Source organism: Canis lupus, chromosome 36 (genome assembly GCF_048164855.1).
Source record: "Canis lupus baileyi chromosome 36, mCanLup2.hap1, whole genome shotgun sequence".
Taxonomy (NCBI): Eukaryota; Metazoa; Chordata; class Mammalia; order Carnivora; family Canidae; genus Canis; species Canis lupus.
This window is the reverse complement of record NC_132873.1, coordinates 7,579,147-7,606,872: the sequence shown is the minus strand read 5'-3', so window position 1 is coordinate 7,606,872 and position 27,726 is coordinate 7,579,147. Positions and strand designations below refer to the sequence as shown.

Sequence of the window (27,726 nt, the reverse complement as noted above, 5' to 3'; positions counted from 1 at the left end):
CTGATGAAGGAAGGCCCCCAAATGATGAAAGGTTGGAAAAATAGAACATGACATGCACAAGTGTCCAAAACAAACTCATCACAGGGGGAGAGCTAAAATGTAAAAGTTTAACTGCTAGGAATGTATTAAGGCTGATATGCAGTTTGGGGGATTGGCGAATGAATGCTAAAAATGCATACCATTGAAAAAGTTTGAAAGAGAGTCCCCAGCATCCCAAAGAAATCAGAGGACACAGTCCCACCTAGCAAGAAATCTTGGGATGTGGGTTTCTAACATGGAGCGACTGGAATGTGATGGCTTGGTTAGAAGTTTGTGGAAGGCTAGACATGAAAGGGCAAGCAGCGGAAAGAGAACAAGAATTCAGAAGAGAATGAACAGTGTGATGAATGCCTCGAATATGATGGACATTAACCATCAATATACAATTATTGAGGATGGATAAGAAGTGACCAGTCCTAAAAATTATATAGGTAATTTTAAGCTAACAGGGGAACGAAAAGGGACAGTCATACCCCTATTACTTATGAAATTTTGTTTACTGGTTGCTGAAATCAACCAAAGGATCAATTGAGAAATGAGCTGAAATCTCATAAAAATGTTAAAAGTGTAGCAACAGAAAGTGATGTAAAAAGGATCTCAGAAGAAACCAGTAAAAACAGGAGGATTCCTAGTCACGATGCCAACAAGCTAGTATCTAATGAGGAAATATGCTTTTTTGATTATTAGATACTCTCAAGGGTGCCTGGCTGGCTCAGTCGGTAGAGCCTGTGACCCTTGATGTCCCTTGGTCGTGAGTTCTAGCCCCTTGTGGGGCATAGAGATTACTTAAAAAGAGATAAATAAAAAGTTAAAAACACTCTCAAACACAAAACTCCATCATTTCAACAAACTGAGAAATTCTTAAACTGCTGCTGTGAGGACAAATTGGGACCAGTCCACTCACACGTGATGCCCAACTCCACAGGCAAAGGAAAATATTCTCATGCAATATAAATTGCTTTACGACAATGTTAATCAGTATATTTGTTAAATTATTTATTCTGTTAATAGGCCATTTAATGAATTGGCTTTGGCTTGCTCTATCTATCTATCTATCTATCTATCTATCTATCTATCTACCTACCTACCTATCATCTACCTAACTGGCCATTTTGTGAATGGGTCATTTGATTAATTGATTTTTGGCAAAATAACATTAGATCAATTCAGTGTTGGTAAGTTTACCCAGAACCATTTCCTCTACAGCAAATGGGAATGCAAATAATTAAAAGGGGGGAAAAAAACTTTCTAGAAAGCAATTTGCTGATCCTTGTTAAAAGCTGTAAAAATGTGCATGTGCTTTGACCAGTAATTCCACTTCTAGGAAATTATCCTAAAGAAATGACAATGTGCAAAAGGATTAGGCTATCTGGATTTACTCATATGATTTTCCAGTACAGTAAGACATTAAAGACAAGGAAAAATTTCAATTAAGAGGGAGTGGGTTAAATAAACCAAGTGAATATCTACAGCAGACTGGTATAATGCTCTATAATTTGCGCTGTGAAAGAGTCTTTAAAGTCTTGGGAAGTGGTTCAAACATTATTGTTAAGTTCTAAAAAAAAAAAAAAAATAGGTTGCAAAACAGAGGCACCTCAGGGCTCAGTCAGTTAAGCCTCTGATTCTGGATTTTGGCCCAGGCCACGATCTCGGGGTCCTGGGATGGAACCCCCACCCCCCACACCCACACTGTGTGTCAGGGTCCATGCTCATCAGGAAGTCTGCTTCAGGAGTCTCTCTCCCTGTCCCTCTGCCCCTCCTTCTGCATGCATACTCTCTCTCTCTTCTCTCTCTCTCTCTCTCAAATAAATAAATAAAATCTTAAAAAAAAATAGGTTGCAAAACAGATTGATACTACTCTCAGTAAGAAAAAAAAATGCCATATGTGTATGACTGAGTGGATAAACTCCAAACTATTTACTGTGATTATTTTGGGACTTGGCCTTATGCATAATTTTTATTTTCTTTGTTTTGCTTACCTGACTTCTGAAATCAAAAGCAAATGATCAAATTTTCTACCATTAACATGTGTTATTTGTTTATAAAGGAAAAAAAAAGCTAAAGTTTTTAATCACCCACCAGCTTAGAAGCTGGGAGACCTGGCGATCCTCAGAACATGTGTGACTTGAAGGAGTCCCAATGTCTTTCTCCAAAATGTCATGCTTCCCACCTTCCTTGAACTTCATGCCTCTCTTCTTGTCTTTTCTTTCTCTCCACTCAAATTCTGTCAGTGACTCACTACTTCTAGAAATCCGTATCCCATGAACTCCAGCCTAGCTGGGGAACGTTGGCTTGGAGAATGTTTTGAACAGTTACATGCTGCATGTCGACCTACAAAGCTTTCCTCCCATAATGACTGAATGACAGGCCCTTTCAGGAGCAAGGGATGCCAAGAGGAGGAAGTCACTCCTAGCAGCTCATCCTCTAGTGGAAGAAACAGATATCTGATCCCAAATGGCATGGCACTGTGATAAATGCTCAACTTTTAAGCATGAGTCAGGTGGCATAAGGTCACAGAGGTCAGCAGCGCCTTCCAGAAGCTGTAGGAGTTGGTACGAGAAAGAAGGAACCTGCACTTACTGAATACTTGCCACAACCGCAGGGGCTCGGTCAGCCTTAGCCCACAGGAGGCTCACAATGGTCGTACCAGGTCAACCGTCAAGCCTCCTCTCGCTTTCCCCACTTTTTCTTAAGCTGTTTTAAAACACTATTGTAGGGTAAGTCATGTGCCCCATGGCCCTGTGTGGGTCACTCCTTGCCTTGCCCTGTTCTGCCCTATGTCACAGGGTCCCGACCCCTGTAAACCACACTTCCGAGGCTCTGTTGCCAACTGGTTCAGCCAAGTGGGAGGTTGAAGCGTGGGAGTTAGGGAGAAGCTAGGGTCCATCCTCATTCCCTCCCAGCTTCAGGGAGCAAGTTCAGTGGTCGCTCTGTCACCTTCTTAGTTCCAGCACCCCAGGCCCCATGCAACTCCTCCTCTGGGGTCCCAGATCCCACCAGGAAGCCTCCAGGAACCTGCCTCCTTCCTCTGTCCCTCCAGCTTAGGGACGGTACCAACTTATGACATTGTTTCCCAGCTCTGCCTCAGCATCTCCTGCTGAACTTACAGGTCCACCAGCACCACCGTAACTAGTTCCCTCCTGAACTAACTAGCACAGGTTCTTTTTGCCTGAACACCCCCTGATCCATGCCGTCACACAGCTATTCATTGGCTGAGCAAAGATGCTCATGGCCTTTGGGCTCCAAAGGCTTCAAAGATGATAACCCACATCATGGCACACTTACAACGTGTCAGGGTCTTCAAATGGCTCATCTGTTCAAGGCTCACAAGAACCCTGGGAAGTGGGTGCTGTTATTATCTCTCATTTACGACACAAGAAACTGAGGCCCAGAGAACAAAGTAGCTTTCCCAAAGACACAGCCAGCAAGTGGAGGAAGGCAGCTTTTGAGGATCTAGGCAGTGTGAGTCCAGGGCCTGTGTCTCCTCCAACCGCTCTGCAGTCTGGGTTGGATAGCCCGGAGCAGGGTGATTGGAGAGGGTCTCCAGAAAGGGGACAGTGAAGCATGAGGAACACAAGGGTGACCTTGGACCAGTCCTTTGACCTTTAGTACTACAGTTCCTGAGCTATACTTGCAAGGATAGACCTGGTCACCAAAGGGGTCACCGAGACCCTCTCCCTGGTGCTCCCCATCAGCAGACCCATCATGCTGGCATCTGTGAGAGAAGAGAGTGCTTGGCCTGTCACAGGTGATGCCAAGATGTGAAATGACCCCGCCCTTCTGGGGTTCCTCATCCCCACCCTCCCGCCTTCTACATACAGCCCTCCATCCTCCACGGGGAGAAGCCCATGATCCCCTTTGGGAAATCCACCCATCCTTCCACCTCCTCTCCCCTGGCATGTGCACATCACTGGGAATTCAGGTTGCTCTGATTCTAATTAGCAGGTGCTAAGCAGCTTCCACGTTTCTTAGTAAATATGTCAAAATATAAAATCCATTCATTCTTTCATCCCCACCCCCATCCTTCTTTAAGACGTGCTTTTACTCTCTTAGTTGCTCTGCGGGAGAAGAGTGTTTGCTGGGGCATGAGCACCCGAGCCTAGTGGTCTTGCAGCCCTTGTCAAATCCTCATCTGCCCTCCTGGTCATTCATCCATCTGCTCTTTGGGTCATGCATTTGCCCACCCTGGGGCAGGCACTGCCTCGGGGCTTTGGGTTTTATCGGGGTCTCTCAAGCATAAAGCTGGCATCTCAAGGCATCGCAGGGAGGTGCTCTGGGGAGGCCCCATCACCACCCCTGACTCTGGACTCTGCGGGTGACTGGGGACTGGGGAGCCTGGGGGTGGTGCATGCACTTAATTTCCACCCTCACCCGGGCCCTCCTGCTGGGGTGATTTGAAAACAACTCCTTAAATCTGGAGGCTGCTGGCTCCCTGCCTCCAGCACCTCCCTCTTCCCCTCGGAGTGGGGCGTGGGGGGTGGTGGAGAAGCCAAATTTCCAGGCCTCCCGTGCACCCAGGCCCCGCGCCCCAGATGAAGGAATAGGGGAAGTCAGGAGGGTGAGCTGGGGGCTCAGACCATCCCCCCCACCCCACCCCTGGCATCTCAGCAAGCACGCCGCCCCTTGGTCGCACTGCCCCGGATTCTGAGTACCAGCTTCCATGGCCAAGAGGAAGGACCTCTGGGTGGGCTGGTGGGGGTGGGGGTGGGGGCGGGCTTTCCCATCTGCGGGCTGTTGTTTTGGTGTCTGTGGGTAGCACAAATACAACACCTCAAATGATTTTGAGGGGCTGGCAGCCGGGAACTCCGGCCTGATGCCCTCAGAGCTCTTCTCCTGGCAGCCTTCATCCTGACAGTAGCTGTGAGGGAGGAAAAAGAAGAGGGAGGGGGGCTTCCAGGTGGGGGATCGGGCTGAGTGTAATGAACCCCGCCGCAGCCCTTCAAAGCCCGTGATCTCCTAGTCTGACCCCCACTTCCTTTGTAAGGAGCATGGGGGGCCCCTCCCCGCAACAAGTCTTGGCCGTCCTCAAGGCTGTCCCTCTGTCCATCTTTCCATCATTCCAGCACAGACTCAGCACTCTCCAAGCTCTTAGGACCTCATGATCAAGAAGAGAAAGGAAGTGGTCCTTGGCTTTAAGGACACGCTCCCAGCTGTAGGAGAGAAACACAGAAGCCAACTCATTTCAGCAGAGGAAAGGGGGGGGGGGGCTGCGTGAAACAGTGTCAGGGGCCACAGAATAGCGGGGCTGCAGAGACCTGCAACCTCCCCTCGCCAGTCTACCCGGTGATGTGAAAACCAAGGCCCCCGAGAGGGGAGGCAACTTGTCCAAGGTCACCCTGCCAGCAGGAGCAGCACAGGCCTCACCTGGAAGCCTCCTGGTTCCCCAGCCTGGACCCCTGCTCCTCTGTGTCCGGGCTGTGAACAGCTTTTCGCTGTCAACCCCTGGGCCTGTCCCCCATTCTACTGACACTCCCTCCTGCTGTCAAATCCTCCAGCGTTAGCCCTCCCAGAGTACCTGGCCCCCCAGTGCCAGGGCCCCAGGAAAGCGGTTGCTAGAACCCTTCCAAGGAGGCAGGCAGGCAGTGCGAAGTGCCAGCAGAATCATTTTCATTAATTTATACCATTTTGCAGTCCCTCCAATCTGTGTGCTCCCTGCTGGTCCTTCTCCGTCCCGACTGAGATTGCTGTTCTGTTTGTTTCTATTGTCTGAGAAATAAAATGGTTTTGATTACACCCACGGTCTGGTCTCTCGTGCATGACTACATTCCGGCTGCCCACAAGGCAGAAGGCACCATCTGTATTCTTCTGCCTCTGGCTTCTGGAAGGGGCTGCCTGCTGCTGAGAGCCGTGGGGCCCTACCCCCCGGGGGCCCTACCTGCCCCAACCCAGCCCGCCCCCCAGAAACTGGGTGTGGACTCGGGGCACTGGGAGGGAGAGCTGAGGAAAAGGGCAGGATCCCAGATGACCCAGTTTCCTGTTAGCTTCCCAAGGAGGGGAGAGCGAGGGAAAACAGAGTGTTAAAATGAAAATCACAGGCCCCAAATGGCGTCGCTTAGGCCAAATCACCAAATTGGGGTTAAAGACCTAAACCTAGGGATCCCTGGGTGGCGCAGCGGTTTAGCGCCTGCCTTTGGCCCAGGGCGCAATCCTGGAGACCGGGGATCGAATCCCACGTCGGGCTTCTGGTGCATGGAGCCTGCTTCTCCCTCTGCCTGTGTCTCTGCCTCTCTCTCTCTCTCTCTCTGTGACTATCATAAATAAATAAAAATTAAAAAAAAAAAAAGACCTAAACCTAATTGCAGCTTCAACCTCCCCTCACCCCCAAGAAAGGTAGGTCCTGACCAGTCAGACAGGACTTCACATAGGCCCTCTCCACCCGCCCCCTCCAGGAAGAGGAGATAATCCACCCAATAAGACCCCCTGCCCTTCCCCCTAAGGGAAGGTGAACTTTTCCTTGCTTTGGCCCAGTAACTCTCTTGCCTCACCCTCCTTCCTATAAAACCCTTTCATTTTGTGCAACTCCTTGCAGCTAGCTCCCCTCTCCCGGCTGGTTGGGATTCACGAATTGCCTAGTTAGATCCGCCAGCTAAATCTTCAAATTGACTCATTTGAATTTTTGTCCTTTAACAAGAGGAAACCAACATTTTTGCAAAGATAAAGCAGAGTCCCTCAGTCAGCCAGTCAACGCCTACTGCGTGCTGGGGACTGAGGGGTGAGCGTGTGGCACAGGCTCTAATACATCGGGGCCGTGAGGTTGTGCAAAATAATAACTGGACCTGCACAAACACCGACCGGTCAGCTGCCCCGCAGCCCTGACAGGGGTCCCAGAGGTGCTCTACTGTGCTGCGCATTAACCTTTTAGTTACTGGGTGAGATCAGGGAACATTAAGCCCAAGGGAAGGGCTGGGCCAGTAGGGATGATAGAGCCCCAGACAGCAGGCGCTCACCAGCCAGCACTCAAACATCGCAATATTTCAGCAATATTAAATATCAGCCATATAACGGAGGGTCAGGTCAGGGGCTAGGGAAGGACGATAGCAAACTGTCCACAGCCAGGGGCCACCACCACTTAGCAATGGCCCGTAACTGGGAAGACCAATGATTCTGGGCTTTCCAATCTAACAATTTTTCAAGAGGAGTCACTTCTAGGGTATGTGTGCATATGATTTTTATAAAAAATAAATTATACACCCGGCCTTGGTCGAAGACAATGTACCTTTGTCCACACACCCCCAGAGAGCCCTCAGTTTAAGCCTTGGTGGCCTTAGGTCACCAGGAACTGGGCTGGGCTTTACAGGGTATAACTTCAGTTAATCCTCACAACCACCCATAAGGTTCGTGTTATTCCCTCCAGCTGACAGATGAGAAGGACCAAGGGGACGGGAGTCACCAGGGCACCTGTCTAGCACAAGGGAGAGTGGCTGGTTGAACCCAGGGCTGCCCCTGAATAGGAGAAAGGACCCCCCTCTGGTGCACACATGTTCTGGTGCTCTGGTCCACACCTGTCTTGTCAAAGAGATGAGCAGGGCTTGGGGCAGACCCGCAGAAGGACCAGCAAGGGAGCTGAGGTGGCTGTGACTGGCCTAGGAGGCTACGCTATGGGGGCAGCAGGGAAGGGGCACCGATGTCCCCTTAGAAGTGGGAATGGGAGCATCCAAGTTAGAGAGACTCTGGCGCTTATTCCTACTCCGAGGAGGAGTGAATCTGGGACGTGGTGGGGGAGTCGGGGACCCTGCAAGGAGAGTTGAGGAGAGGGCTGTTTTATTTTCCACACGCCTGTGGGAAGATCCACATGGCACCTTCTTCTCTGTCTTGGGCCTTAGCAGCTGGTTCCCACGTGCAGCAGCGCACCTGTCCTCTAAGACCTGCACCCCTGGGTCGAACCAGGTCAGCTTCCACAGTCCCCAGGGGGGCCACCAGGGGCTGGGAAGGCTCTCGTCTTCCCCCGCTGCAAGATGGCACTGGAACGCCAGCAAGAAGAGATAGGTGGACACTTGGCGGGGAGGGGGGGGGGGACCAGTCGAGCAGATGGAACTGCCCAGGAAAAGAACACGAGGGCAGGAATGTGCATGTCTGTGAAAGGAATTTCTTGTCCCACTGTCCAGAAAAACAGGGCCTAGTAGAAAGTGAAGGTTAAATGGAAGGCTGTGGCCAGATTGAAGGACTCTTAGGGGTAGGACCGGAGCTGAGGTATTTATTCAGTGGGCAGTAGGGAGCCATAGAAGATTTGATAGCAGGATGCGTGATGAATTAGGAGACTGGCAGCTAATATCTGAGTTCCTAACATTTGCCAGACTGTTTATAATCCTTCATCCAGCTTAATGAATCCTGAGAACAGCATGGGAGAGAAATGTTAAATATTCCTACTTCGCAGGTAATGACCCTGCAGCTCAGAGATGTCCAACGACATTCCCGAGGCCCTACAGCCCACAACACAGCAGCTCGGGATTGTAAATGGACGTAGGGACAGTAGTTAGAAGTCTATTGAAACATTCTGGGTCTGAATAGAAAGATCTCTAGCCGGCAGTGGAAGGCAGGGGAAATGCAGGGGAGGGGGTGGATGCTGAAGTCTTCCGTGCAGGGCCTAGTGCCTGACTCGTGCGCATGGGGGTGTGCGCCCAGGGAGAGGGAGAGGCAGCAGCCGAAGGCTGCAGGCTGCAGGCATGGGAGCCCGGGAGGACCCATCAGCCGTGTAGGGAATTTGGCAGGAGGGCTCAGTTCGCAGAAGATGGTCTCGCTGTGATTTCAGAAATGTTGCAGAGGTGTGGGAATGTCGTTTTCACTTCCCGGGTTGGCAGGACAGAAAGACGGAGTAGAACAGAAGCTTCTCGGCTTGCTTTCTTTCTTTCTTTCTTTCTTTTTTTTTTTTTTTAACTAAACTGCAGCAAAAATATACATTTAACAATACTTACCCTTCCCACCCTTACCCAATGTTACTCGGAACCTCCCGTGTATTTCGCGGTGGGGCAGGGGGTGGGGAAAGGGAAGGCTGGCTGCAGCGCAGTCTTGCAGGCGACCTCCTGAGCGCACCTGCAGGGCAGGCCGGGTTGGACAAGTCTTCACCAGAAGCAGGGTGGGAGGGACGACGAGCCAGGGCTCCTGCGCACCCACTGCACCCACCGCAGGCAAGGTTACCAGAGACAGACCCCCGGAGGGGAAAGCCCAGAGGCAAGGAGGGGAGAACTGAGGGTGTCTAACAGGCAGAGGAACCATGGAGGGAGGGCTGCTAAGCGGCCACTGGGTTTCAGAATTCGGTCATCGGGGACTTTCCAAGGAATATTTTCAGTCATTGGTGGAGGGGAAACCAGACAGCACAAGGGAAGTGCACATGAGGGGGTGAAAGAGCACTACACCTTCGAGGGATATTAGAGACCTTGGCAGGCCTGGGTGTCCACGGGGAGGGGGGGGCAGCGCACAGGACGGGATTGGGGTGTCCGAGAGCTTGTGTGCCGGGGAAGGTGGCAATGGGTGATTGGGAAGTCCCAGTGGGAGACTGAAGGTGATGGCCTGAGCTGGGACAAAGGGCACCAGGTGTCATCGTTTTGGGAAGGAGGCAGACAGGAGGGAGTGGGAGACACTAGGTAAAGACGGATGTTTGCAGAAGCGAAGAGGGAATGATGACAGGTGGAAGTGGGCGATGATGGGAGGTGAAGGGCTGACCCCACATTTCTCAGTAAAGGAGGAGGCAAGTTCATCTGCTCAGAATGAGGTTGGCAACTGGACGAGAACGGGCGATGTTTGGAACAGCTTCTGGGAAACAGCAGCAAGCAAGGAAATGAGAGAAATTCTGAGTAGTTGGAAGACCAGTGTAGACAACTCATCCATGAAACCGCTTGGTGTGGGTCTCAGAAGACCTCCGCCCTCTCCTATCAGCTGCTTGCAGAGCAGGGCCCCCTCTGCCCAGGGTTGGGCACTGAGCTCCATCACCCCAGGGGTTCAGGGAATGTTGTTGATTTCTAGCTAAACGGCCAAAGAACACAAACCATCATGCCCTGATTTTTTTTTTTAAAGAATCTTGCCTCTAGGCTTTCCAAAATAAGCTCCCTCTTTTAGATTTCTGACTCCACTTCCAATAAATCACTTGACAGCACAGCCTAGCCCATCTGGACCAATCAATCAGCTCTTATCATCAGCAGGATTTTTCTCTTTCTCGCCCCCCCCCCCATAGGGATTTGCAAACCTTGTCTGCACATTGGAATCACCCGGGGAAGAGTTAAAAATACTGATGCCTGTTCCCGTCCTAGGGACTGACGTAATTAGTCTGGGTTAGTGACTGGGCATCTGTAGAGTCCCCCCACACACACCCCGGATAATTCTAATGTGCGAGCTAAGATGAGAACCAGAGTCCCTTGCACTCAGAGTGGGCTCTGTGGACCGGGAGCATCAGCCTTGACCTGGGAACGTGTAGAAATGTAGATCGTCAGGGTCCAGGACGTGCGGAATCAGATGCTGCAGTTCAGCAGGGACTTTCCACGGCTCATCCGTCTTTTAAAGTCCAAGAAGCTCTGTGCTAGAAACCTAACTGAAGCTGTCCCCTCTGCCCTGTGTAACATCTAATGGGAGGGTCTCCGAGATCACACCTCCTTGACTCTCAGCAGCCTGGCAAACAGCTGATGGCCGCTTTCTCCTCGAGTGTGAAGACAGATCTACCAGCCAATCAACAAGTGGTTGTCGACATATGGGAAGCAGACACCGAGTATCTGAGGTATCGTCCCTGGATGTGGCAATTCGTTGGTGCACTGCTGTAGCTGACCGATGGTCCAGGTCCAGCTGGGGCTATTCCAGGTTCAGCACTAAAGTCCTGCTCTGTGGGAAATTCATCAGTCCTCTAGGAAGCTGGAATGGTTGGCCACCCTATGTCAAGTAGCATTCAGAACTGACTTTACCCCACACACTCTAGACACACACACACACACACAGAGTTGGGGAATGTGATCAAAAAGGCATGACTGCCCATTGACCTGTGAGCTGGAACCAAGCACTCAGAGGCTCGTCATCCCTTCCCCTGTCCTTGAAATGTGGGTTCCACTTGCTTTCCCTGCTCCAAGGACAGAGCGTTGGGGGTGGTGATGAGGTGTTGAAAACACCTGCATAGTATATGTGGCTGAACCCAGGTAGGGCCTCTTTATAAGCTTTTAAGATTTGCAGGGCGGGTGTGGGGATCCATTCACCTTGCTGCCACCCAACACAAGCCTCATATGTAAGTTCCCTTTGCTAGTATTAAAGTTGCCACCTACCACGCTGGGGTGGCCTGCTTCTTTCTTCAGCCTCTCCTCGCCCTCTGCGTATGCGGGCTGGTTTCAGATTATGCCAGGAAAACTCAGGAGATGGTTGTGAATCTACACAGGCACACACGCACGTACCACCGAAGGTTAAGATATGTTTCTTTGGTACCTACCACTTCCCGCGTGAACACACATAGCTTGGGGGGTAGGGTTTTGATGCATAAAATTAATGCTTAGAAATGTTGGTTCATCCATTCAACAAAAATCCATTGAGTGTCCTCAATGTGTCGACCTCTGTGCAAGATGCTGGGAAGCAATAGGACCCATGTAGACACGACACCTGCCCTCATAGGGATTACAGTCTAGGGAGGAATACAGGAACAATGACAGTACAGTGGGGTGGATGCTATGATCCATGGGATGAGTGCACAGATCTGCAAAGCTTATAGGAAGAGCACTCGACCCATATAGGAACTGGGGACTTCTGAAGGATGGGAGATGCTGATCAGGTGAGGGGAGACGTACAAATGTGAGGGGGCAGAGAGCCTTCTGAGCAGAAGGCATGGGGTTTTGCACAGGATCAAAAGAGCATGGAAGCTTCTTTGAACTGGAAAGAAGGTCAGTATCTCTAGGAAAGATAAGGAAGGCGAGAGGTGAGGTTAGGCCATGGAGGAATCTAGAGAGGGAGGCAGAGGCTCGCTGGCCTTGTAAAGCAGGTCAAGGAGCCGGGAGGTAGTCCTGAGTTTGAAGCCAATGTGGGTAAAGAATCCCCGCAATTCTGTAGAGAACAGGAGTGAAGGCAGAGGTTTAGATGGCGGTGGTAGCAGTCTAAGCCCAGAGAAACAGCTAGATTGGAGAGATGTTCAGAAGTAAAAGCAATAGAAGAATATGTTGATTGAAAAATGCCCATGAAGGGGCACCCAGGTGGCTCAGTTGGTTGAGTGACTCTTGATCTCAGCTCAGGTCTTGAGCTCAAGGTCGTGAGTTGAAGCCCCACGTTGGGCTCCACCACCAGCATGGAACCTACTTAAAAAGAGGAAAAAAGAAAAATGCCCATGATGGAGAGAGGGCAGAGGAAAAGAGGAACTGAGGGCTATGCTCACGTGTCTTTTTTTTCCGTTAACTTTTTATTTTCAACTCCTTTTAGATTTATAGAGAATCTAAATCTTGCTGGGTGTCCCTCATTGAGTCCCTCCCAATGCTGACATTGTACACACATTCACCCTACAACTACGAGAACCAGAAATTATGCTAAATACTATCACCAAATGAAAGACCCCACTCAAACTTCCACGGTTTCCCCAAGAGCATATTTGGTTTGGGTTCCAGGCTCCCACACTGCGTTTTGTGTTATTCATCTCTGGTCTCCTGCCATCAGCAACAGTTCCTCAATCTTTCTCTCCTCTTCCAGGATCTTGAAATCCCCAAACACCATAGATCGGTTGTTTGCTGAACGTCCCTCAATTCCACCTATTTGGTGTCCCCGGGTTTCTGCCTCTGACAACGAGAAGGTAAGTTCCTCACGGGCAGGAGCATGTCTGACTGCTCATTGACAGATTCCCAGTCTCAGAAGCAGTACTGACTGTGTTGACGGAATGACAGGGAGGGTGAGGTGCCAGCCACTGAGATGGTTAAAAACACGCTTTATAGATCTCCTCTCCCCTGCGGTATTAGTCTGCTCAGCTGCCATAACAAAAAAACAGATTGGAGGCTTAAACAACAGACATTTGTTTCTCATAGTTCTGGAAACTAGAAGGCCAAGATCAGGGTGCCTGTGTGGTTGGGTTCTGGTGAGGAAATCCTGGCTGGCAGCCAGCCAGCCTCTTGCTGTGTCCTCACATGGTGGAGGAAGAGCCAACAATTCTCTGGTGTCTTCCTATAAGGGCACTAATCCCATCATGACAGCCCCACCCTCATGACCTCGCCTAACCCTCTTACTCCCCCTAAACACCCATCTCCACATATCATCACATAGAAGGTTGGGGCTTCAACATGTGAATTAGAGGGAAGCAAAATTCAGACCACAGCACCCACATTAGCATGAGTGGATCCATGAAAGCATTCAAATACCTAATTGAGGTGGATTCTGTTAATGACATTGCCTTTTCTGAACCCCTGCAACTGCTAGACACAGTGAGTGATACAGCAGTGAACTATGGTGTGGCACCAGCTCTCTTGAGCTCACCTTCCACTGGGGAAGGGACATGAAGGTCAATGGTGGTAACAGGGCAGGCAGCCTGTGGTGAGTGCATGCTATGGGAGCATAGCCAGGATGAGATGCAACATAGGAGGGAGTCCTCACGGAGGAGGTGACAGGTGAGGTAGGGCTTGGAGGTGGTTAGGGTTCAGAGGGGTGGTGAAGGATGAAGGGAAAGATGTCGCAGGGGAAACAAAGCCTTTGAATGGAAACCAAAAGGCAGAGAGCCACGGGGTATGTTTAGGGAATGGAAAATGGCAGGCAGTGGGGATTGGCTGGAGTGGCTGATGGAACGTCGGGGTGGTGAGGCTGAAGGCTGGAGGCTGGAAGGAGAGGTTAGGTCCAAATCCCAACAGTCTTGGGTTGTCACCGTACAGAGGGCATTTAGCGTTTTTCCCATGTCAGTAAGAAGCAGGGGAGCGAACTGCTCAGAACCCATTTTGTGGATGTGGGGGTGGTCTGGATGTTTCTTTGCCTCCTTACTGAGAGGAGCAGCTTTCATGGACGCAACACACTGGACATGCTCAAGGACCTCTGGTCCTCGCCGTCTTGTCTCCTGACCCTCCTCACCTGTACTCCTTTCCCTTGCCATACCACCTCACCTTTGCAAGTGCTGAGGTGCTCCTTCCCCCATGGGGCTCTGGTGAACTCTTGCCCATTCTCCTAGCACTGGCTCGAGGCTGCCTACCTCTGATTCACTCAAGCTGACCTGACCCTTCCCTCTTTTCTGCCCACGCTGTAACTAGAACATCTCTCCACCATTATTTTTATGACAGTTCCCTCACATGATTATCTTTTTTGTCAGACTGAAAGGTCACTGACAGAAGGAGCCATGTTTATGTCTCTGCATTCCGAGGGTTGGCACCATGATAGGCACATCATTGTTGCTTAACAAATAACTACAGAATTTAATTATTTTTTAAAATATTGTATTTATCTTTTTGAGAGAAAGTGAGAGAGAGCACACACGAGCAGGGGGTAAGGAAGAGGGAGAAGCAGACCTCCCCCTGAGCAAGGAGCCTGACTCAGGGCCTCATCCCAGGACCCTGGGATCATGACCTGTGCCGAAGGCAGATGCTTAACCGCCTAAGCCACCCAAGTACCCCTGAATTTAATTATTTTTAATTAAATAGTAGAAAGAGCACTGGAGGGGCACCCAGGAGGCTCCAGTCATTTAAGCATCCAACTCTTGATTTCAGCTCAGGTCAGGATCTCAGGGTCCTGAGATCAAGCCCTACATGGGACTCTGCTCTTAGCAGGGAGTCTGCTTAAGATTTTCTGTCTCCCTCACCCTCTGCACCTTTCCCCATTTGCACTCTCATGATCTCTCTCTTTCAAATAAATGAATAAATATTAAAAAAAAAAGTACTGGAGCCTGGAGCTAGGAGCCCAGAATTTAAACTCCATCTCTACAAACCAACACACTAACCTGACGTTTCTGAATCTGCCTCCTCATCCATAAGGGGAGTAAGAGATGGTAATCTCTATTCCATAGTTTTGTCCTCAAAGACTCTATTACATTCCTGGAGCGTAACAGCTAAAGTTCTGTCTTCACTTTTAATTATTTGCTCGGCGTCTGGAGAGTTTATAGAGCAACAACAGGCATAAAACAGATATCGCTGCTACCACTCCTAGTTCTGCTTCATGCCAGACATCACCAAGGGCAGGGAAAGGACCTCTTGTGCCTATTTGAAGCAGAAATGCAGGGAGAAGGGACTAGAAATTTGATCAAGAAATTAGCATTATCCAGGAGCAGGAAAGCAAGAGCTACAAACCGAGCTATGCCAAGAAGCTAGAGCAGTTTGCCCAGTATGGCCAAGACCTACTAGGATCACTAGCATGACCTGGGGCCTGTAATGCCGCTAGACTTCACCTCTAGGCTGTAAGCTCCATGACAGCTGAGGCCTTGTCTGTTTTGTTTGGCTATATTATCTACAGTGAGCCCAGTGTGTGTGCATAACAGTGGCACAGAAATACCATGTAACCTCTTTGGATCTTGATTCCCTTGATCCCCAAAATGCAGGTACATCCTTTCTCCCAAAATACTTTTCTATAAGCAACAAATCCTGTTAACATTTTCTATCATAAGAGTAGGTAGTGATCATGCTGATGGCAACCGATGGATGATAATTTAACAGGGGGAAAAAAAGGCAAACTTAGTACCATGGTTGTATCTTCCTAATCTCCACAGATGGGAGCAAGCATCGAAAGGAGGGAGAGCTGGAGAAGATTAAGGTCTAGAAATACTGTAGAGCCAGCATATATTGACCATATTTTTTGGGGGGGGGTGCTCTGGCCAGTTAGAGAGCTGAGATGGAAGTATGCTTGGGCCTTGAATGAGACACTATTTACCAACTATAATGAAATGTGGACCTCCACATGTTTGCTGTTTGGTGGCTTCTACACCCCCTTTGCCAACCTGCTGTACTCCCCAGCAACATGAGGTGGTGGTTACTAGGGTGGCCACCCACAATGGGGCTGGGGGGACTGCGTCCCCTTCCTCAAGTGCGCTAAGTGAGGCAGCTTCCTGGTGGAAGCCAGGCTGGACTAGGCCAAGGCTGCCATAGATGAAGCCCCAAGCTGAGCAAGACTCACAGCTTCTACAGTTGACACTCTAGGGAAGCAGCCAACTTGATTCACCAGAGGACACAAAGAAAGGAGGATGAGTGAATGCTTGTGTCTTGAAGCACACTGGGCTTCTCCATTCCTCCTGGGAATGGAAACACTATTTCCTCCCTCCAAGTTTTTTGGAAAAGCTCCTACTTCTGCCTGGAGTGCTCTCTCACTCTCTTATCTTGGCCAACCTCAGCGCATACACCTCCTCTTTCGAGAAGGCCTCCCTGATCGTCAAGCCTGTACACCACTGCACTTGGCACAACAAGCCTTATCGACCTGCATTGTTATCACCCCACCTGCAGTTACTGGGCTCCTAAGCTCCTGGAGGACAGGAGCCAGGTTCCAGTTCACTGGCATATCTAGAATCCTCAGCACAGTTCTAGTAATAAAGCAGCTCCTCAATAAATATTTGCTGAATGAATGAACTAGAAACTTCACTCTTCTGCTGCAGGAGGAAGATGAAACAAGTTGATATCACAGTTTCAATAAAATCCACTCACCAACTTCTGCAAGGTGTCTGTGATCTGTGAAGCTAGAACTTCATTCCCTTAGCCTTCTTATAATCACAGAGCCTAGTGTTAAACAACAATCCTTCAACATAAAAGAAATTTGGGCAATGTTCAAACACACTGCAAGATGGACACGTTTTGCAAAGATTCTCAACAATAAAAGTTGAAATAGAAATTATAGGGCTATCCCCAAATACACTAGGAAATAAAATTAACTGTGAACTGACCATATTCCTGCCCATCCTCCCTCCATTCTCCAAATGTTCTGGTAAATTAAGACTTTACTACAAGATAAGAATGTGTTAGGAAGTGAATGAATGAGCATTTTCATGGCTGAAAGAGGCGGGGGAAGGATGAATGACTTCCTCCTGGAAGATATTTACTGGTATTTCCCATTCTGAAAATAGGAGACTCCAGTTTCAAGATGTCCTTCTACCTTGAGCACAACACCTCACCTCTCTGGATCCTGGTTTCTCACTTCTAAAAATTAGGAAAATAATGTCTACTCTTCCCTCCTTACTGCAGGAATATAAGCTGGTGCTTCTGCATGAATTGGAAGGTAAGGAAGTTCCTGAACCCCAAGGATACTTCCAGACTCTCCTGAAGCTTCCAGATAAAAAAAACTCCGTTCAGGGATCCCTGGGTGGCGCAGTGGTTTGGCGCCTGCCTTTGGCCCAGGGGGCGATCCTGGAGACCCAGGATCGAATCCCACATCGGGCTCCCGGTGCATGGAGCCTGCTTCTCCCTCTGCCTGTGTCTCTGCCTCTCTCTCTCTCTCTCTCTGTGTGTGTGACTATCATAAATTAAAAAAAAAATTCAAATCAAAAAAACTCAGTTCAATTAACCATGTGAGTTTCTGTGGCATTACTATTCCCAGGCAGGTGGCTCACAAGCACAGCCAGACCACGAGGCTTTTATTACAGAAAGGCCAATAGAGCCAGGCCCAGAGAAGCCAGCATTGAGAGTCCTTTCTAGAGAGGAGTAAACCACCCCTCCCCTCTCTGCACCCTGCCCACACATTAATCCAGCCAGCTCTGTGAGGAAAGCTATGCTGGGTCTTAAAACATAGCAGGGCAATTTGAAAAGCAATGAGAGGGAGAGAGGATTAGGCCATGTGGAAAGGAATATGTTTCTAATGAGGAGAATGAGGTAGACCTTGTACTGCTAGACTTTGGCATACACTTCCCCTGGGAGCATTCCTCCTTCTCATCCCTATTTGTCCACTCAAAGATCAGCTCTTCTTGCAATCCTTGTCCCATTTTCTCAGGCATCACTGGTCACCCCTCTTGTGTAGTCTTTCAGCACCATGAATGCAACCCCAGTTCAAGGAACTCATCATGTTGCCTGTGGTTGCTTCTCACACTAGACTCTGAGGGCTCCATCTTGCCTCTGTGTTTCCAGAGCCTGGCACCCAACTGTGCTGAGTCAATGGTCACACTGACCCTTTTGCTGCCATCAGACCAGGTGAACCAGAAAGGAAATGGACAAGACATTTTCATCTTTAAGTTATGACCTTTGGGGATGGAAGATCCTTTGAGAGGTCATCAAATGTATTCCCCTCACTGAGCAAGTCTAATGAAGTACCTGGTGAGATATACTCAAGTTCTGTCTGCCTATGACTTGGATCCCCACCATTATTGTGCCCAAAGCTGTCTTGTCCACCCTCAGCTAACTCCACCTCCCCTTTTGTAAAACCTATTCAATAACTGTCTTTTTATAGCAAATAGTATATCATACCTTTTTATTAGGGGAACTTTCAACCCCATGCAAAGAAGAGGAAAATATATGAAATACATAGTTATAAAATATAGAAGTATAAAAAAAATATATAGAAGTATAGACAAAATGTAATGTAATAAAAATTTTAAGTAGAGAAAATAGTACAATAAACTGATTACCCAACTTCAGCACTTTTAAACACATCATCCAGCTTGTATCCTCTGTAGTCACTGGATTGTTTGGAAGCAAATTCCAGCTATCATGCCAGATAAGCACATTTTTACTTTTTTACTTTCTTTACATTCATAGGAAAGATGGAAATTAATTTAAATCATGAAGAACCTCTCTCTATGTGTTTTTTTCAGGAAAGGAAGCACCTTTGAAATCCTATCATATACTCCTCCATAGCCCCAAACTGATTTTTTTTTTTTATAGCAAACACTTAATGAGTGTCCAAAGCAAGAAACAAGGCAGCAAGTATTACGTAAAACATCAGCACTGACTGCGAAGACTAGACCCCTGGGCTCTCGCTGGAACAAAGGTGTGCAAAAGGCTGGAGCTGCAAAAGGATCAACACCTTCAAATGCCTTTTTCTACTAAATTAAATAGTCATATTTCACGTGCACACACACCCCCACTCCCCTTACCTCCTCAGCCTTCTCACTCCCTTCCACACACATGCACCCAACAGGAGTGGACACCTTTGCATCCAACGCATACCTGCTCTCATTCACCTGCAGCTGCCTGGTTTGGGCAGCTGTTTTCTAAACACATTGGAGAACTCAGAGCCCCAGTACTAGAAAGCTTTACTTCCTCAAGAAGCACATTGCCCTACGGAGACTTAATTCTGTGGCTCCTGGAGGGATCGCCACAGGATGTCTCAAAATATATGGCCCACACTCACTCAATGTGTCAAATCACTCCTTTTGGGGTGTTAGGTTAAAAACTGTTGAAGAACACTGCATAATGGCCAATGCTGTTTTTGCTTATGATTGTTTTGCTCTGTTTATATGCTTAAGATCCCATATCGGGAAAACTTTATTGCCCACTCAACACTTTCATGGCTCAGGTGTCACCCTGTCAATCTTAAAGCACTTAGCACACAGTACTTACACCCAGGGAAATGTGTGAGGTGAGGTTTAACACCCTCCTGGGATATAGGTGAAGGAGAGCCCAGACACAGAGCTCACGTTTATGGGGTGCCCCTTCATGCACTGCAGTAAGCGTTGTCTACCCAAATTCTTGCAACCATGCTATGAAGTATTTTTTTATTTGCCCCATGGTGCAGACAGAAGACTCTTAACTTCAAAGGTTTTAAGTAATTTGCCCGAAGCCCACAGCTAGGAAGTTCTAGAACCCAAACTGTAAATGAGGTTTTTATAACCACCAAACCTATGGTCTTGTTTGTTCACTAGTAAGTCCCAATTTTTCCAAGTATAAGTAAACACCCCCACTGAAATTATTTTTATTTTTTAACTTTTTATTTTGCAGTAATCAGATTTATTTAAAAACTTGCAAAAATAGGGCAGTTTGGGTGGCTCCGCAGTTTAGCGCCTGCCTTTGGCCCAGGGCGTGATCCTGGAGACCCAGGATCGAGTCCCACGTTGGGCTCCCTGCATGGAGCCTGCTCCTCCCACTGCCTGTATCTCTGCCTCTCTCTGTCTCTCTCTCTGTCCCTCATGAATAAATAAATAAAATATTTTTTAAAAAAAACGAGAAACTTAAAAAAAAAAAAAACTTGCAAAAAATAGCACAAAGAGTTCCCATTGACCCTGGGACAATTGTGACCAATTTTGGTTGACCAAATTTCTCAAAGGTTAACATCTTATAGACCAATGACCAAAACCAGGAACTTAACATTGATACAATATTGCTAACTAGTTTACACGCCTTATTCAAGTGTCACCAACTGTTCCACTAATGTCCTTTACCTGGTGCAGAATCCAATTCAGATCACACACTGTACTTATTATTGTCGTATCTTGCTAAACTCCTCTAGTCTGGGACATTTCCTTCATTGTTCTTCATTCTTCATGACCCTGACACTTTGGGAAAGTACTGGCTAGTTGTTTTATAGAATGTCCCTCAACTTAACTCCCTTTTAATGTGTCACTTTCATAAACCCTCAAGTGAGTTGAATAGTGCTTTGCGTATCTGTTGATTGAGAATATACTTATTGACAAGATGCTACGCTAAAGTGAAGGATGCTTTTGATTTTGTTCATCACAATGGCTTCCATACACATTTTTTAAAAAAGCATGTATATCTGTGAGATGATTTTCCCTTAGCCTACCAGCAGTGCTTGGGTATATTTAGTTTCATCTACCCTGATGATGTCTTGGCAGTGCCTCCAGAGATCAGCAGCCACATTCACACTCACACCAAGGCAGAAATTTTCAAAGAAAGTTTGAAGAAGACAACAGAAAGTGGGCAAAGGCAGATAACAACATCAAGAGCTAATGTTTATTGGACACTTGTAAATATTTCATATGTTTGCATTCCCCACTATGAGTTTTCCTTGGGTTATATCACTTGAACCTCACAGCAACCTCTGAGACAGAGAGTATTATTATCATTTCCATTCTGTAGTGGAGAAAATGAAGATTCTGGGTCTGCAAGTGATATGCCCAATGTCATACCGCTACTACACAGCAACACTGGGATTTGAGAGCAGTTCTCCTTGGCTATGTAGGCCCCGTGTTCTTAGCCATCATGCTAATTTTCTGCAAAATCACCTCTGATCCTTGCTTCCATTGTTCCTACACCTGGAACAGTCTTCATTGTCTTATTTTCCAAATTCCTTCCCTGATTTGGTTTTTAAGGCCCAGTTCTAAGTTCATTCTTCTAGGAAGATTGCTGTTGGCAGAGGGGGGAGTTGGAATGCCAGCCCCCGGTACTGCTCCTCCACCTGACATGGCATGAAGAGGACTGCGGAACTAGAAGAGGCTTGGATATCTCTGAGTACAACCTCTTCCTTTAATAACTCAGGAGATAGTAACAAAACTACTAGTATTTCCGGAGTTCTCAGTGAGGGTCAAGCAGTGTTCTCCATATTCAACATATGTTCTCTCATTTACCTTTCTCACAACCCTAAGAGAGAGGTACTAATACTGTTGAGGGAGAGATGTCTAGAGCTCACCATTCCTGAGGTTTCTCTCTTTCCAGGTGCCCAGGAGAATGATACTCCCCATCCCTACTGCTATTAGGTAGGGCCATGTTTCTAGATCCAACCAATGAGCTGTAGGTAAAAGCGATGTGTCATTTGTGAGCTGACGTGTGTCATTGAGGGTACTCAGTGAGCTATGGGGCGGCAAGCTGGGTATTTTCTACTGCCTTGCCTTGGGACTCTGGGGCTTCCCCAGTGAGGCCCCTGATTTGATTCTGCTCAAGAGTACTCTCTGAACATAAATCAGGAGTGTGAATTAATGGTTGTATTAGCCAGGGAAATTAACATTAGCTGGGCAACAGACAAACCTCCAAGTCTCAGTGTCTTAATATAATCAAAGTTGTCATCTCCCTCGTGTTACAGTCCTGTGTGTGTTAGCTTTTTCCATCTTGCAGCTGTCCCATTTGAGACTTGTAGCTCTCAGATCTCTGAGGCAGGGAAAGAGAGAGATGCAACAGGTATCCCTTCCTGCCTCTGCCCTGAGTGACACGTCACTTCCTTCCTAGTCGCATGGTCCTGTGCCCTCTCTCCACCTCCAGTGCCCACCGTCCTGAACCTTGGGTCTACGGGTAGGCCTCTCTTCCCCACCCCCTTTTGGTTGCCTCTCCAAACCGCTGCTTAATACGGTATTCTTGAATCACCTGCATTAGAATTGTCAAAGCCAGGGGTTGAAAATGTAGGTTCCAGGGCACTACCCTGGAACCATGGCCTGGGAATGAGCATTTACCTCCTTCTCGAGGCACTTCTTGGTACCCACAAATGTTTCAGAACTATTATAAAGCATGCAGCCCTGGTCAGTGCCACCCAAACTTCAGTCACGTATACTTTTTAATGTATGCATGTACCATCTATACTTTATTTACTTCATACTTAACATTTTTCTCAAAATGTTAACGTTTTTACTTCAATAAATTCTAAAGGAGACTTTTATCACTACCACACATAAAAAACTCATGTCATTTACCAAAGTAGGAATAGACTATGTCTATATGATAGAATATTATTCAGTGCTAAACAGAAATGTGCTATCGAGGTACAAAAAGACACGGAGGAACTGTAAGTGCATATTACCGAGTGAAAGAAGCCCGTCTGAAAAGGCTACACATTGTATGATTCCAACTATATAACATTCTGGCAGAGGCCAGGCTATAGAACCAGGAGTTCGGGGGTGGGAGCAGAAGGATAAATGGGTGGAGCCCAGGGGATTTTTAAGCTGTGAAACTCTAAGGATACCACATATGGTAGATACATGCCATTATCCACTTGTCAGAACGCTTCAAACACAAAACACCAAGAGTGAACCCCAATGTAAACTATGGACTTTGGGTGATAATGACATGTCAGTGTTGGTTCATCCAATGTAACAAATCCATCCGCTCTGATGCAGGATGAGGTTGGGGTGGAAGGTTGGTGACTATATGAGAACTCTGCACTTTCACCTAGTTTTGCTTCAAACCTAAACCTGCTTTAAAAAATAATCTATTGGGAGGCCTGGGTGGCTCAGTGGTTGAACGTCTGCCATCAGCTAAGGGCATGATCCTGGGGTCCTGGGATTGAGTCCCGCATCCGACTCCTTGCGGGAAGCCTGCTTCTCCCTCTGCCCCTCACTCTGCCTCTCTCTCTGTGTCTCTCATGAATAAATAAATAAAATCTTTTAAAAGTCTATTAATAAAAGAATAGATACACACAACTGCAAACAGAACAAGATTAACAAATTCTAGCTAGATATCATTGTATGTCCAAAGCCTCAGAGCCTGACGCCTTCTCTTTGTTTACAAAGGAGATTGACAAGTGTTAGAAAGGTGTTAAAGACATATTATCACTCCAATGAGATTTTCTCCTAGACATACTCATAAGGCATGAGGACAAACTGAAAAGGGAACAACGTTCTCACTTGATAATCAACATTATTTAACATCCTGTCTGTCTGGGGTATCCCTCTCATCCCAGGCTTTCAGAAATGCTAGTCTAGGGATGACCCTGAACACAAACACCTTGCTGTCACATGTTAGGCAAGCATTTCTTCTGCTACTTCCTCTACATGTTCCTCTGTGTGCTCCTGGCCTCTAGGGACTCCGAATCCAGGAAAGTGTCTTTCTTCACAGTTTCTGTCAAGAAGAGAGTGCTGCTTAATAAAGGTCTGTCGGGAACATGGCGGTGATGGAGATAGATAAAGACAACTATGTTGGAGGTGAGAGACCTGGACAGGAGAGTAGGGAGGTTGAACTGAATCAGGCAATGCAGAGGCAGGAGGTCAGCTAAACAGACACACTGGATCTGCACGCGTGTCCCTGATGTCAGGCATGAAAACAGCAGAGGGTTTACTGTGCTCAAAGCACAGCCTAACTCAGAGCATCTGATTTTTTAAGGCTGTAGTGAGAGGTAGCAGCATGATCCGGGGACCCCACTCTAGGTCTCTGAGCCACAGCGACAGAATAAGAGTAAATATCACTCCCATCTAATGAACAGCTACTGTGTGCCTAGAACTTTAATACAGCATGTCCACCACTTAGGGTAAGTGTTCAAACTGAGTATTTTATCCCTGTTTTATAAACAATGAAATCAAGGCCCAGGGAGATGAAGTAACTTGCCCAAGATCACCCAGCTGGGAAGGGCCCAAATTGGGATTTAAATTCATGTCTTTCATGGCTTCAAAGCCTGTGTTCTTCCCATCGTTCAGCAAGAGAACAAGAACGGGTCTGCTACTGGCCAAGTGGACTCAAGCCAGGACACTGATCACTATGATTACTAGGATAAGAATCACACTATTTGTTATTACAGAATCTGAAAAGGAGGTTGGATGGGGTGGAGAGGGTCTCAGGGGAACATCCATATCCCCCTTGCTTGGCATTTTTAATTTGAATACAGACATACACACATATGTGCACATGTACACACACACACAAATATATCTTCTATCTTGTGTACACTAGGTACCAAAGATAACTCTGTTAGTCCGGAATGAACATGTGCCAGCAAGGAGAGTAAAGGATAAATAAATTTTGAGCTCCTACTATATGTAGAGTCATATGCTAGGCACTAGGGTGGCTTCAAGAGGCTTCTTTTGGAGAAATTGACGTTGATTGACTTCAACCACGACCGAAGTGACCTTTCCGTAAAGAAGGAAATGAATTTGATCCATCTACTTCAACATCTCTGAGCGGGACCCCCTGAAGAAAAGGTCACGAGGGCGATGAACTGAGTCCAAGACTGGGGCCCATGTGTCCCCCTTCCCCCCTGAGGGCTTGAATCGTGGAGTTTGATAGAGCCTATATCTGCAGATCTTCTTTTTTGCTGACAGTTTGCATCTACCTGGAACTCAAATTGTCACTAAGTCAATTTTGCCTATTCTGTTATGAGGCAGTCAGTCCCACGTGCACCCCCTTTTTTACTTTTAACATACGCAGAGGGATGGGATCCCTGGGTGGCGCAGCGGTTTGGCGCCTGCCTTTGGCCCAGGGCGCGATCCTGGAGACCCGGGATCGAATCCCACGTCGGGCTCCTGGTGCATGGAGCCTGCTTCTCCCTCTGCCTGTGTCTCTGCCTCTCTCTCTCTCTCTGTGACTATCATAAAGAAATAAAAATTAAAAAAAAAAAACATACGCAGAGGGAGGTATCAAATGTGTACTCTATGTAATCCGCACACATGGACTCTATCTTACATATGATACATCTCAGAAGGGGGATGGTGTGCAGCTCAGGCCACACAGTATTCACTTGCCAGCTCCTTTACATCCGGGCTCACTTCCAACTTGGCTTCCTTCCCAGCAAACAAGAAGCAGCTCGCTCATTCCCACACTCCTTCGAGTAGCCCCTCCCCCCTCCCCTCCCCCTCCCCCAACTCACAGGCCACAGCTGGGCTTCTCCAACACACCAGCTGGAAAAGAAGAGGGCGATGGTTGAGAGGAGGGAGAGAGAGAGAGAGAGAGAGAGAGAGAGAGAGAATCCCAGTATCTGGCCTTTCTCCTCCCAGGCTCTTCAGAAATCCATATTTTACTCCTGCCCTACCAGCCTTATTAAGTACTTTTCTATATAAGGGGCTCAGCTAAGCTAGAAGCCACACCCAATAAGTTACCAACACCTCGCAAGCAGATGCCAAGCTGGCAAGTGAGGAAGGACGACTGCAAAATGAATACTGTGTAGAGGATCCACAGACAATTGAGGTGAGAATCGCTCCATAATTGTCAAGACACCAGGTGCCTCTCTTCCTCCAGTCCTTAATTCTGTCTGTGAAACTGAGACAGGTGCACTCGATGCTTTTATTCCTGTGCATGGATGTGCATGTGAAAGATGGATAGTTAAATCTGGAAAGCAGCCAGGGGCCTGATGGTAGAGGTTGAGCATCCTTACATCAACCTCCCAACAAAGAACGAGAGCACTGGTGAGAACTCTGGGTGGGGAAAGGGTCCTTGGAGCTTTCAGTTTAAACAAGACTAGGACTGACAAAGTAGAAATGGGAAACCCCAGATGGGAAAATGACAATATCCGCTCATGACTCTGGGTGGGGGGCGGGGATGGGTAACTGGGTTTCCCCTTTTCTGGGATGGTTCTGCATCCTTAGTCCACGATGGCATCTGTTGCCTCTGGTTCATGGCATGCTGCTTTCCTACTGCGGTTGTGCCTGCTGTAAACGCGCGATTGCCAACAACTTAGGAATTCTGTGAACGCAGGACAGACTATTCTTTGTCATTTCTGCTGAAGACACACTTGTACAGGCCATGGATTGCATACACTGGGATTAGATACTGGGATGAGATGGCCCCTCGAATTGAAAAGGGATGCAAGTTCATCTCTTTTCGCTTGGATTAAAAAATGTCTCTGGGCCTTCAAGCATCCTCATTGTAATGAACCCCAACTTTCAGGCTCAGAAAGGATCTTGAGGATCACTAGTTCCAATCACCCATTTGAGCCCCCTCTCTAAGGCAGCCTATACTCTCTTGGGACAGCTTTGATAGAAAGTTCTTTCTAATATCAAAACCAAAAGGGACTTCCCTAAAGATTTCATTATTGGCCAAGGCACTGCCCTTTGTGATTCCACAGAACAGGTGTGCCCCTTCTGCACAGCTCACTTTCAGTAGTTGATGCCAGCAAGTACTTTTTAATAAAGACTTTATTTATTTATTCACGAGAGACACAGAGAGAGGCAGAGACATAGGTAGAGGGAGATCAAGCCCCCCTGTGGGGATCCCAATGTGGGATTCAATCCCAAAACCCTGGGATCACACCCTGAGCCAAAGGCAGATGCTCAACCACTGAGCCACCCAGGCCTCCCTAGCAAATATTTTTCTTCTTTATAGTCTCCTCTCCCCAATCCCCCTACCTGTGGAGCTGCCCACTGGATGAGCTCTAGAGGATCATTCATTTAACAAAAAATTAAGAACATGAAACACATGCCAGGCAACAGATTGAGAGCTGATGACCCAATGTTGAACAAACACTCAAGTTGGGGAGCTTATAGTCCCTTTGCAGTGCCTCCCTCAGACCCAGGCAAGAAGATCCCTCACCATAGAAGGCCCCACTCTGGTCCTTCTTCAGCTACATCCTTCCCATAGGAAATCTGTGAGGTCAAGGAGCTACATCCCTTTTCTAGAACATGCCCCGATTCCCTGGGACCCCAGAATTCTTTTGTATTCAGACATGGGCCTGCTCTCAGAACATTCAAGATTTCTCTTCCTCAAGTTCAAAGGAAGAAGGGCAAAGGCACAGCTGTTTAGGGGTGGTATGGACAGAACCTGAGAAAGCCAGCTAGAGTGTCAATGCACAAAGTCTCAACCTGGTGCCAGATGTAGCCAGAATGGAAAGAGAATCAAAGTGGTCCCTGTAGATCAAGGGCCGGATACCCCCGTTTGGCTAGCGTAGAATTCTAAGGAATCCAATAATTCCAAATTCAAACCTGTCTCCCAGGTTGTTTTGACATTTTGTTTGCCAGGGTAGGAAGGTAAAATTTATTTTACTTAACAGTTCATTGGCTGGACTTATTACTTTTAAATATTTTGGCTTATGACATGTGTGCCTCTATCTATACTCTTGCTCTAGAGTCCATAAGTGTTAGGGATGGGTCCATTCTTCATGGAGACTGATATTAACTAAATGATCATACACACATACACAAATGTAAAATTGGACCATAGTACTAAGAAAATGAATACACAGTGTGAGTCTCTCCTAAAATGCTCTACTTGATCATTCCCAGGACTCTCGTTGCATGTTGGGATCTCCAGGTTCCCCTGAGCGCTACAAAGCTCTTCCCTTACT

General features: G+C 47.6%; 1 protein-coding gene across 1 annotated transcript in view; it reads right to left on the bottom strand.

Annotated features, from left to right (window-relative positions):
- MARCHF4 (membrane associated ring-CH-type finger 4) overlaps positions 1–27,726 on the bottom strand; it is a 114,271-nt gene that overhangs the window by 79,327 nt on the left and 7,218 nt on the right. The gene's annotated exons all lie outside the window — the stretch shown is intronic.